This window comes from Mus caroli, unplaced genomic scaffold (assembly GCF_978045245.1).
Source record: "Mus caroli unplaced genomic scaffold, Mus_caroli_1 scaffold_8, whole genome shotgun sequence".
In the NCBI taxonomy this organism is placed as follows: domain Eukaryota; kingdom Metazoa; phylum Chordata; class Mammalia; order Rodentia; family Muridae; genus Mus; species Mus caroli.
The window spans coordinates 133381136-133394314 of record NW_028227263.1 but is presented as its reverse complement, the minus strand read 5'-3'; the positions used below and the strand labels follow the sequence as shown (position 1 = coordinate 133394314).

Sequence of the window (13179 nt, the reverse complement as noted above, 5' to 3'; positions counted from 1 at the left end):
AATCCCAGCAACCACATGGTAGCTCACAACCACCCATAATGAGATCTGATGCCCTCTTCTGGTCTATCTGAAGTCAGCTACGGTGTACTTATGTATAATAATAATGAAATCTTTGGGCCAGAGCAGTCAGGGACTGAGCAAGCGCAGCCATCTAGAGCAAGCAGTATTGACCAGAGGGAGCAGGAAGTCCTAAAAATTCAATTCCCAACATCCACATGAAGGCTCACAAACATCTGTTCAGCTACAGTGTACTCACATACATAAAATAAATAAATATATCTTTAAAAAAAAACATACATTACAATCCTAGCACTTGGGAGATGGGTGCAAGATAATAAAGAACTCAAGGTCACTCTCAACTGTTCAAGGACGACCATTAGATAGAAAATCAAGTCTTGAGTCGGTAGTAGGGTGAAAAGCTACTACAATGCTGAGCAGAGGAGGTAGGAACCTGATTTCCAGAAGCAGCTTGGTAGGCACCATGTCCGGGAGCACCACCATCGAGGCAGTTAAGCTCAAGATCCAGGTTCTGCAGCAGCAGGCTGATGATGCTGAGGAGAGGGTCGAGTGCCTCTAGCAGGAAGTGGAGGGAGAAAGGTGGGCCTGGGAGCAGGCTGATGCTGAGGTGGCCTCATTGAACTGCAGGATCCACCTGGTTGAAGAGGAGCGGGACCATGTCCAGGAGCGCCTTGCCACTGTTTTGCAGAAGCTGGAGGGAGTGGAGAAGGCTGCAGATGAGAGTGAGAAAGGTATGAATGTGATTGAAAATAAGGGGTCTAAAAGATGAAAAAAAGATGGAACTCCAGGAAATCCAGCTAAAGGAAGCAGTGCACATTGTAGAAGAGGCAGATAGGAAGTATGAAGAGGTGGCTCATAAGTTGGTGATTATTGAAGGAGACTGGAAACACAAGGAGGAACGTGCTGAGCTGGCAGAGGTCCGCTGGCAAGGCCTGTTGCGAGAGATGGAAGAGCAGATCAGACTGATGGACCAGAACCTGAAGTGTCTGAGTGCTGCTGAAGAAAAGTACTCTCAAAAAGAAGACAAGTATGAAGAAGAAATAAAGATTCGTACTGATAAACTCCAGGAGGCAGAGACCTGTGCTGAGTTTGCTGAAAGATCGGGAATCAAACTGGAGAAGACCATTGATGACTTGGAAGATAAATTGAAGTGCCCCAAAGAGGAGCATCTCTGTACACAAAGGATGCTGGACCCTGCTGGACCTAAAGGAGATGTAGACCTTCCCCATCCCTGCCCCGCGGCCACTCCTCCCTCTGACCTTGACTCTGCCAGAGGACAGCCTCCCTGAAGCTGACTTTGAAACTGAGGGCTGATCTTTTTAACTGAAGACTGCTTTCCCTCCTGCCACCTCCTCTACTCCTCCTGTCTTTTGCACAAAACTGTGTCAGCCTCTTCCCAGAGTTCCAGCGGGAGGGGCTGAACACCTTTTAGAAATTATTCAGTTATTTTTTTTACTACAAATACCTACTTATATTATGCTTCTTGTAGAGTTAAAAGATGATGTTTGGTTTGATAAAGTAGCCTTAGAAATGCTTAAAAGAGTTAATGCACTAATTAGAGCAAAGCATTTTGCTGTGGCTCTGATTTTATCTATTAGTGCTTTAATAGCCATGGTTACTTCACTTACAGTCTCAACAGTCACCTTAGTCTCAGATATGAAGTCTGCACATTTTGTTATGATGTAAATAAAAATGTCTCTTTAACACTTGCAAGGCAATGAGTTAGAGATAAAATATTAGAAGTAAAAAGTGGTGCTGTAGAGGATGTAATTTTAACACTAGGACAAGAAGTGGAAAATATTAAAGTTAGCTTTTTACCAAGTGCCATGCCAGCTTTAAGTAATGTGCCAAATGATAATGATGGTATTTGAGATTGCTTCACTGATCATGTCTTTAAAGAGTTGAAATATATATATATATATATATATATTTTTAATGTATAAAAACCCTAGCTTGAGACCTCCAAAATAGACTCAGATTCAAACTGCCTCCCTGTTTGTTTCTGTTTGTCACTGGTGAATCCTTACCCACCTAGCCTTCAAGGACCCACATTCCAGGGACCCCATACTTGATCAGCGTGATCCATGGTAGAGAGGGCCAAAAATTAGCACAGAGACAGAAGGAAAGGCCATTCGGAGACGACCCCACTTTGGGACCTTTTCCCACCTGCAGACACCAAACAGCCATACTATTCCTGATGCCAAGAAGTGCTTAATGAAAGGAGCCTGATATAGCTGTCTCCTGAGAGGTTCTACTAGCACCTGACCAATACAGATGCAGACACAGCCAACCATCAGAATGAGCCTGAAAATACTAATGGAAGAGTTAGGGGAAGGACTGAAGGAGCTTGCAGCCCCATAAGAAAAACAATATCAACTACCTAGACCACCCAGAGCTCCCAGGGATTAAACCACCAAAGGAGGAGTACACAAGGAAGGAGCCAGGACTCCATATACATATGAAGCAGAGGATGGCCTTATTTGACATCATTGGGAAGGGAGAGACACTTGATGAACCAGAGCAGGGAGATGCTAGAGTGATGAGGTGGGAGTGGTTGAATGGGTGAAGATGTAACCTCATAGAGGCAAGGTGAGGTGACTGGGGGGGATGGGATGGGCATTTCTGGAGGGGTAAACTGGAAGGGGGATATCATTTGAAATGTAAATGAATAAAATGGTTTTTTTAATAAAAGTACATTCCAGCTATGATCATTTAGAAAAAAATTAAGGCCTTCATTATTGATGGGGACTTTGAGAAACACTACCATTGATTCCTGGCCTGAATTGTAGGGAAAGGCTTCCTGTAAAGCAATGCTTCTCAAAAAATATGTCATAACAACTGTAGAACATATATTTCCTCTGGTCTGAAAACTTGCAACCATTGGGGAACAAGAGAGGGAGACAAACTTTGAGAGAACAGGGAAGAAGGAGAGAAAATGGCTTCCATAGATTACAGTGCCTAAAGCTAACCTGCAAACCAACAGGGCTACAGTGCCTACCCAGCTCAGCCAACTCAAAGATATGCACAGACCACCAAGGCATATAGGCACAAAGCCAGGGAACCTATAGACAGCCTACTGATGTCTGCTATACCCACTGCCACCTATGGGCAGATTGCACAGGGAACTTATTATGGACAGCTGCTTACTGGTTATATCACTCCAACTTCCGCCAGGCATTTGGTCAGCCTGCACAAGGATATGGGACTGATACTTATGACACCAACAATTCTACACTCATCAAAACACAGGCCTTTTACACAGCTCAGTCTGCATATGTCACCCAGGCTGCCTGCTGAGCTTATGATGAGCAGCTAGTAGCCAGCACCCAGAATCCATGCCACCTAAAAGACCACAGAATGGTACCAAGCACTCTTAGACTAGTCAAACTCAATCTAGCACAGGGGGATTATAACCAGCCTAGCCTCGGATACAGATGACCATTATCACCAAGCACTCAGGAGATATACTAGGCAGCCAGTTATAACACCTCCATCATATCTTATCTTGTATATGGTCACCTTTATAAGACTTGCCTTGGTCAGTCATAGTGTCTGTTCACAGCAGTACAAGTTTAACTAAGACAGAAGTTGGCACCAGGAGTGGGATATTGCTAATGTAGGCCTGACTTATTTATTTATTTATCTATTTTTTTATGGGAAGAATGTGGATATGGGGACTTTGGATTTGGAATGCAGTAGAATGCTTTAAATAGGGCAAAGGAACTACAATATTAGGAATATGGAATAATTTGTGACTGAGAAATAGTTTGAAATATGCAGACCTGGTCCAAGAGGTTTCAGGGGAGATTTTCAATATGTGTCCTAAAGAGTGCTTTTGTGATATTTTGGGGACGACTGTGGTCCAATTTTGCTTTTGTTTTAAGAGCCTGTGTGAGGCTAAGGTGAAGAAAGTCAGATTAATTAAATTGAGAAAGAAATCTCAGAAATGCCCATCATAGATATTTTTCCTCTGGTTAAGTTTCAAAAAAAGCATTTTAAAGATACTTGGTAAGCTGAGAAAGGAAAAATCGCAAATATATAATCTGAGTATTAAAGGGGAAACAGGAAGTGAAATGGAGCTGAATTCTATGTTCATGATATTAAATTAGACTAAGGAAGTAGTGCCCTTGTGGCAAGAACCTACCCAACTAAATTTAGATCCAAGCATGGTGGTACACACACTTAATCCCAGCAGACAAAGCCGAACAGATCCCTGAAGAAGGACACCCTGAGACAGAGCATGTTCTAGGTGGAGAAAAAAAAAAAAAAACTTAAATCCAGGTGTGATGGCATACACTTTTAATCCCAGGAGTCAGGCATTCTGATATTTAAATTCAAGGTCAATATACAGAGCATGATACAGGACAGAAAAGCTTAGGCAGTGAAGAAGTTAGAAAAGAGGAAGCTAGTGATAATGTAATAGAACAAGAGGACCATGTTCCAGCTTTTGCAATCAGCAGACAATAGTGGTTCGGGACATCTTTCTCAAACTTTATAGTCAAGAGGAGAGGAGACTGCTGCTGGTTAGCTGAATCTAAGGAATTAGTGGTGCCCACCATCACTGGGGTGAAAACTTCTGACACGTGTTTACACAGAGCACAAAATCATGGTACAGAGATAGCCGAGGTTGTTTGTCATGCTGCAGCTATACTTGGTGTGTAAGAGTCACACAGTTTGTACTGGATTTGAATGCATGAAGGGGTCATGAATATCCGCTGAGGCTTAGCACTGTGAGAAGGCATAGAAGGCCACCAGTGAAGTTTAAGCTGCAGTTGCAGCTGATATCTTGGGACTGATGGGGTCATGCAAAGGATTTGAAGCTTGGCATCATAAAGAGAGCCTATAAGAGGTTATTGGTGAAGCCTAGTTGCAGCTAAATACCCCAGCATACTGGAGAATCCAGTCCCATGGGATGCTCACCAAGAACAAAAGCAGCAATCGAGTGGATGTACCTGAGCTTGGAGTGATACAGATAATAGAGCTGGAGACCTGACATCTGCCCTTAGGAGGAGCCCAGAAGATCATGTATGGATCCTGGTTTCAAAGAAGCTGTAACATCCAAGTTGCCTCAGAGACCCAAAAATTTCAAGGTACCAGAGCCAATGGATATCTCCTCAGTAATGCTGGTAACACAGAATGGAACCAGCTCAGGAAAAGAAGTTTGTTGCCATCAACAAAGATGCAAAAAGTGTTGCAGAACTGACAATTGCTTTGACATCAGACATGAAAATACAAAGTTTAGTTTGCATAGCTGGTTCCTGTCTTGATTTGGAGACTAAAGATAAGTGATTGGCTGGGTCTCAGTAGAGACATTGAACTTTGGAATTTTAAAATTGATACTGCTGTACACTATGTGGACTTTAAAAGTTGGACTAAATGCACTTTTTTATTTTATATGACTAGCTATGGCCTCCATAGACTCGTACTTGAATGAGCCTATTGGAGTCACATTGTGGAATGTCATAGTTTGAGTATGCTTCGTCCATGGAATAGCACTTTTTGGAGGCCTATCCATGGTGGAATAGGTGTGTTGCTGTTGCCATGGGCTTCAAGAACCTCATTCTAATTGCCTGGAAGTCAGTCTTTCACGAGCAGCCTTCAGGTGAAGATGAAGAACTCTCTGTTCTGCCTGTACCATGCCTGCCTAGAAGCTATCATGCTGCTACCTTGATGATAATGGACTCATCCTCTAAACCTGTAAGCCAACCCCAATTAAATGTTGTTTTTTGTAAGACGTGCCATTGTCAGGGTGTTGGTTCACAGCAGTAAAACACAAAATAAGACAGTTACTCCCCTCAGAAAAGAACCTATAACCAGGCTAAAAATCAATATAGCCAACAGAGTAGCAGCTATGGGCACCAGAGTTCTTTTCAAAAGAACCACTCCAGTGGCATGGGTATTTATGGGTAGAAATATGGAGAATTTTCCTGACAAGGGGATAATCAGAGCTTAAGTGACCCTGATAACTGTGGCAGGAGAGGAGGGAGGTTTGATTCTAGAAGCATTAGCAAAAGTGGGCAGGGAGGAGTGCAATGGGTACTGTGGAAATCAAGGTGTCTTCAATAAGACTGCTGGACCCATGATTGAAGGACCAGATCTTGATCAAGGCTTTGCTATAGACCTCGATGAAGACTCTGACAACAGTGAAATTTATGTGCAAGGATTAAGTGACAATGTGACTTTGGATGATCTGAAAGGCTTCTTTAAGCAGTGTGGGACTGTCAAGATTAACAAAAGAACTGGACAAGCCATGATCAATATCTGCATGGACAAGGAAACAGGAAAGCCTAAATGTGATGCCACAATGTCCTACAAAGCCACACCATCTACCAACAGTGCCATGGAATGGAGATGGAAAAGATGTTCAATGAAGCAAACATAAAGATTCTCTAGCCCGAAAGAAGCATCTAATGAACAGGGTGCAGGGTGGCATGCAATCATGTGAGGGCAGAGGGATACCACCACCGCTTCGTGGAAGTTCTGGCTCCCAGGTGGTCCTGGAGGAACCTTGGTTTATATGCCAGGACATGGAGGAAGTAGCAGTACCTCCTCCACAAAAGGGTCTCTGAGGCTCAAGAGGGAATCCCTTTGGAAGGCAAAATGTCCAGCAGAAAGCAGTGTCTGGCAGTGTCTCAATCTGGGCTGTGGAAACCAAATTTCACCTGGAGAACAGAATGCAACCAGTATAAGGCCCCTAATGCTGAGGGTTCCTCCCTCCACCATTTCCGCCTCAGGGTGGTAATCATAGCTGAGGCAGCCCTGGTGGCATGTAAGGAGGAATAGTTGGACTGTGTGACTGACTGCGATTATCATAGCTGAATATTCAGAGGTGGTAGAGGTGGAGACAGATAAGACTTCTGACGAGGCCTCAGCATGGACTAGGTTGGTTTTGGTACAGGAAGACAAGGTAGTCCTAGGGGCTCTCCTGGACCTTTATTGGATCAGAATGAAGGAACAGGCAGACTTGGAGGTCCTGGGAAATTGGATAAACGTGAGCACCATCAGCAACACAGAGACTGGCCCTACTAGAGACATGCAGAGCTGCATTGATGACCAGATTTAGTTTTTAAAATAGAATATGTTTTAAATGTATAATTCCATGTTTATAATGTTAGTGAGAATATTATGTTTATTCTTTGCTTGTACTTTTTATTTTTATCATTTGTGAAGAAACATTAAAACAAGCTAAATAGTGAAAAAATCCACAGCCATATGCATTTTTAATTGTTACAGTGGTAGTTTTGCTACTGAGTAGAGTCTAAGTGTTTGATACCACCAGAAATCTATGTATTCCATTACTCATAAACCATGGATTAAGAATCATCACTATAGAGCAAGTCACAAATCCAACCAGGAAAATAATGTGTACCCCAATAAGAGTTATGCTAACAATGTGGCAAGGGTAGTGTTACTAAAATGGACATTGGTGAAGTTCACAGTGTAAAAAGCTTGATAAATTTATTCCTCCAACATCTTGAATGCACTCAGGAGCTATAAAAAGTAACCCAACAGTTCTGAATTGTCTGAGTCAATATGAGCTTGATTTCTCATGTCCCATCTCCAAAGTTTGTGATACATTCAGCAAGAAGGACTTGCTATTACATTCTGGTTGGTAGTCAGGTTCAATGACAATTGTGTGAATTATTTTGGGTGTCCCCACATACTCAGAACAAATACATAAAAGAAGGTATTCTACTTACAACTTCTTTGTCAGCGACTTATGGTTTCTGAGATGAATGTAACACTGTTAAGGATAAGCCCAAAGAAAGACTCACACAGACAAGCATACAAATACTGTCCATTTTCACTTTTGATCATCCTAAGTGTTGTTCCCTTCTTTCCACCCTCATCTCTTTTCCCAGTTTGTATAACGGGAAGTAGTCTTCAGAGATGATTAAAATATACCATGAGCATAAATATTTGAGAGACTGCATATACATATATTTACATATCCATATATGTAGGTATGCATCGGTGTGTGTCTGGATGTACTTATGAGTATTATATATATATGTATATATATATATATATTATATAATGTATTATGTGTTGAGAATTTTGCATTAATATTGGTATATATGAATTTATCTCCTCATAATAATATTCATTTTGCATTAGAATCCTGAGCCATTTTGAACTTAAAATATATACTTTCATTGAAAAATTTATTTTTATATCTTTTTTTATTACTTTTATATTTTTATAGTCCAGTCAGTGCCCTCTCATTCCCTTACCCCATTCCTCCTCCATTGTCTACAAGAGGATTTCTCCATCACCTCCTGCAATGCCTTCTAACTCCCTGGGGCCTCAAATCTCTCAAGGGGTAGGCTCCTCTTCTCCCACTGAGACCGACCAGTCAGTCCTCTGATGTATATGTGTCCAGAGCCTCAGAACAGCTCGTGTATAAGCTGCCTGTTTGGTGTCTCAGTGTCTGAGAGATTACAGGAGTTAGTTGAGACTGCTGGTCTTTCAATGGGTTGCCCTTGTCCTCAGCTTCTTCCAATCCTTCCCTAATTTAACAACAAGAATCCCTGACTTAAGCCCAGTGATTGAATGTAATTACCTGCATCTGTGTTAGTTAGCTGCTTGTTGGGCCGCTCAGAGGACAACAATGCTAGGATCCTGTCTGTAAGCACACCATAGCATCAGTAATATTGTCAGGCTGTGGAGCCACCCCTTGAGATGGATCCCATATTGGGCAGGCCACTGGACCATCTTCCCTCAGGCTTTTCTCCATTTTTGTTCCTGTGGCACTTTTAGACTGGAACAATCCTAGGTCAGAGTTTTTGACTGTGGATCGCAACCTCATCCCTCCACTCAATGCCCTGTCTTTCTAATGGAGGTAGACTCTACAAGTTCCCTCTCCTCACTGTTGGGCATTTGATCTAAAGTTCCTCCCTTTGAGTCCTGAGAAAATCTCACTTCCCAGCTATCTGGTACCTTCTAGAGGGTCCACCCACATTTATCACCCCTAAGTTTGCATACGTCTATTTGTTTTTTCAGGGCTTCTATTCGGTATCCCCCTGCCCCATACCTGATCATGTGCCCTTTTCCCCTCTCCCTTCCTCTGTGTCCAGTGATTTCATTCTTCTCCCTCCCAAGTACAACTAAAACATCCTCCCTTGCACCCTTCTGCTTGTTAACCTTCATGACTTCTGTGGATTATATCCTATGTATTCTGTAATTCTTTGGCTAGTATCTACTTCTTAAGAAGGACATACCATGCATTTCCTTTCAATTTGAGTTAACTCCCTCAGGAGTATATTTTCTAGTTCCATCCATTTGCCTTCAAAACTCATGATGTCAAAAGGATCCAAAAGGATCCGACCCACAGGTTGAGAACACCTTTGAGCTAGAACTTTTGTACTGAAGGGAATCTTAACTGAGAAAATGCCTCCGTAAGACTGGGCTGAAGGCAGACAAGCTTAGAGTGCATTTTCCTAATTAGTGACTGATGGATGATTAGTGATTGTGGGTGGTGTCAATCCTGGTCCTAATTCTATAAGAAATAGGCCGAGCAAGCCAAGAGAGCAAACCAGCAAGCAGCAGCCCTCATGGCCTCAGCTCCTGCCTCTAGGTTCCTGCCCTGTTTCAGTTCCTGTCCTGACAGCTTTCGATGATGAACTATGATGTTGAAATGCAAGTCAAATAAACCCTTTCTTCCCTATGTTGCTTAGGTCATGGTGTTCCATCATAGCAATAGAAGCCATAACTAAGACACCTGGTATCAGGGAGGCTGAGGCAAATAAGCTGCACTGCCACAAGTCTGAGGCCAAGGTAGGTTACACCATAAGTTCAAAGCCAGCCTGGGCTATAATGTTAGACCTTGTGTTTACAAACAAACAAACAAACAAACAGCACAATAACAAAGCATACTTGGTGTAGTGGAATACTCCTTTAATTCCAGAACTCAGGAAGAGAGGAAAGTGGACCTTTGAGTTCAAGGACATCCTAGTCAATACTGTGGCCCTATTTCAAAACAAACAATAACATATGCCCCCTCCCAAAAAAAAAAAAAAAAAGCAGGGCAGGCTGACAGACACTTGCCTCCAAGCCAGACTTTGATCCCCAGTATAAGTGGTAGGGAGAAGTGACTCCTGCAAGCTGTCGTCTGAGCTCTATGAATCCCAGCACAAGTGTGCACACTCACACACAAGCATGTTATAGGGCTGGCGAGATGGCTCAATGGGTAAGACCACTGACTAAGTTCAAATCCCAGCAACCACATGGTAGCTCACAACCACCCATAATGAGATCTGATGCCCTCTTCTGGTCTATCTGAAGTCAGCTACGGTGTACTTATGTATAATAATAATGAAATCTTTGGGCCAGAGCAGTCAGGGACTGAGCAAGCGCAGCCATCTAGAGCAAGCAGTATTGACCAGAGGGAGCAGGAAGTCCTAAAAATTCAATTCCCAACATCCACATGAAGGCTCACAAACATCTGTTCAGCTACAGTGTACTCACATACATAAAATAAATAAATATATCTTTAAAAAAAAACATACATTACAATCCTAGCACTTGGGAGATGGGTGCAAGATAATAAAGAACTCAAGGTCACTCTCAACTGTTCAAGGACGACCATTAGATAGAAAATCAAGTCTTGAGTCGGTAGTAGGGTGAAAAGCTACTACAATGCTGAGCAGAGGAGGTAGGAACCTGATTTCCAGAAGCAGCTTGGTAGGCACCATGTCCGGGAGCACCACCATCGAGGCAGTTAAGCTCAAGATCCAGGTTCTGCAGCAGCAGGCTGATGATGCTGAGGAGAGGGTCGAGTGCCTCTAGCAGGAAGTGGAGGGAGAAAGGTGGGCCTGGGAGCAGGCTGATGCTGAGGTGGCCTCATTGAACTGCAGGATCCACCTGGTTGAAGAGGAGCGGGACCATGTCCAGGAGCGCCTTGCCACTGTTTTGCAGAAGCTGGAGGGAGTGGAGAAGGCTGCAGATGAGAGTGAGAAAGGTATGAATGTGATTGAAAATAAGGGGTCTAAAAGATGAAAAAAAGATGGAACTCCAGGAAATCCAGCTAAAGGAAGCAGTGCACATTGTAGAAGAGGCAGATAGGAAGTATGAAGAGGTGGCTCATAAGTTGGTGATTATTGAAGGAGACTGGAAACACAAGGAGGAACGTGCTGAGCTGGCAGAGGTCCGCTGGCAAGGCCTGTTGCGAGAGATGGAAGAGCAGATCAGACTGATGGACCAGAACCTGAAGTGTCTGAGTGCTGCTGAAGAAAAGTACTCTCAAAAAGAAGACAAGTATGAAGAAGAAATAAAGATTCGTACTGATAAACTCCAGGAGGCAGAGACCTGTGCTGAGTTTGCTGAAAGATCGGGAATCAAACTGGAGAAGACCATTGATGACTTGGAAGATAAATTGAAGTGCCCCAAAGAGGAGCATCTCTGTACACAAAGGATGCTGGACCCTGCTGGACCTAAAGGAGATGTAGACCTTCCCCATCCCTGCCCCGCGGCCACTCCTCCCTCTGACCTTGACTCTGCCAGAGGACAGCCTCCCTGAAGCTGACTTTGAAACTGAGGGCTGATCTTTTTAACTGAAGACTGCTTTCCCTCCTGCCACCTCCTCTACTCCTCCTGTCTTTTGCACAAAACTGTGTCAGCCTCTTCCCAGAGTTCCAGCGGGAGGGGCTGAACACCTTTTAGAAATTATTCAGTTATTTTTTTTTACTACAAACACCTACTTATATTATGCTTCTTGTAGAGTTAAAAGATGATGTTTGGTTTGATAAAGTAGCCTTAGAAATGCTTAAAAGAGTTAATGCACTAATTAGAGCAAAGCATTTTGCTGTGGCTCTGATTTTATCCATTAGTGCTTTAATAGCCATGGTTACTTCACTTACAGTCTCAACAGTCACCTTAGTCTCAGATATGAAGTCTGCACATTTTGTTATGATGTAAATAAAAATGTCTCTTTAACACTTGCAAGGCAATGAGTTAGAGATAAAATATTAGAAGTAAAAAGTGGTGCTGTAGAGGATGTAATTTTAACACTAGGACAAGAAGTGGAAAATATTAAAGTTAGCTTTTTACCAAGTGCCATGCCAGCTTTAAGTAATGTGCCAAATGATAATGATGGTATTTGAGATTGCTTCACTGATCATGTCTTTAAAGAGTTGAAATATATATATATATATATATTTTTAATGTATAAAAACCCTAGCTTGAGACCTCCAAAATAGACTCAGATTCAAACTGCCTCCCTGTTTGTTTCTGTTTGTCACTGGTGAATCCTTACCCACCTAGCCTTCAAGGACCCACATTCCAGGGACCCCATACTTGATCAGCGTGATCCATGGTAGAGAGGGCCAAAAATTAGCACAGAGACAGAAGGAAAGGCCATTCTGAGACGACCCCACTTTGGGACCTTTTCCCACCTGCAGACACCAAACAGCCATACTATTCCTGATGCCAAGAAGTGCTTAATGAAAGGAGCCTGATATAGCTGTCTCCTGAGAGGTTCTACTAGCACCTGACCAATACAGATGCAGACACAGCCAACCATCAGAATGAGCGTGAAAATACTAATGGAAGAGTTAGGGGAAGGACTGAAGGAGCTTGCAGCCCCATAAGAAGAACAATATAAACTACCTAGTCCACCCAGAGATCCCAGGAATTAAACCACCAAAGGAGGAGTACACAAGGAAGGAGCCAGGACTCCATATACATATGAAGCAGAGGATGGCCTTATTTGACATCATTGGGAAGGGAGATACACTTGATGAACCAGAGCAGGGAGATGCTAGAGTGATGAGGTGGGAGTGGTTGAATGGGTGAAGTTGTAACCTCATAGAGGCAAGGTGAGGTGACTGGGGGGGATGGGATGGGCATTTCTGGAGGGGTAAACTGGAAGGGGGATATCATTTGAAATGTAAATGAATAAAATGGTTTTTTTAATAAAAGTACATTCCAGCTATGATCATTTAGAAAAAAATTAAGGCCTTAATTATTGATGGGGACTTTGAGAAACACTACCATTGATTCCTGGCCTGAATTGTAGGGAAAGGCTTCCTGTAAAGCAATGCTCCTCAAAAAATATGTCATAACAACTGTAGAACATATATTTCCTCTGGTCTGAAAACTTGCAACCATTGGGGAACAAGAGAGGGAGACAAACTTTGAGAGAACAGGGAAGAAGGAGAGAAA

The 13179-nt window shown here is 42.8% G+C and overlaps 4 pseudogenes; all 4 read left to right on the top strand.

Moving 5' to 3' along the window:
• The first annotated feature begins 481 nt into the window (after nt 1–481).
• Nucleotides 482–1236, top strand: LOC147003594 (uncharacterized; annotated as a pseudogene).
• Nucleotides 1237–2953: 1717 nt separating this feature from the next.
• On the top strand, nt 2954–3456 carry LOC147003593 (RNA-binding protein EWS pseudogene; annotated as a pseudogene).
• Nucleotides 3457–5808: 2352 nt separating this feature from the next.
• On the top strand, nt 5809–7047 carry LOC147003592 (RNA-binding protein EWS pseudogene; annotated as a pseudogene).
• Nucleotides 7048–10710: 3663 nt separating this feature from the next.
• LOC147003591 (uncharacterized) lies at nt 10711–11465 on the top strand (annotated as a pseudogene).
• The last annotated feature ends 1714 nt before the right edge of the window (nt 11466–13179 follow it).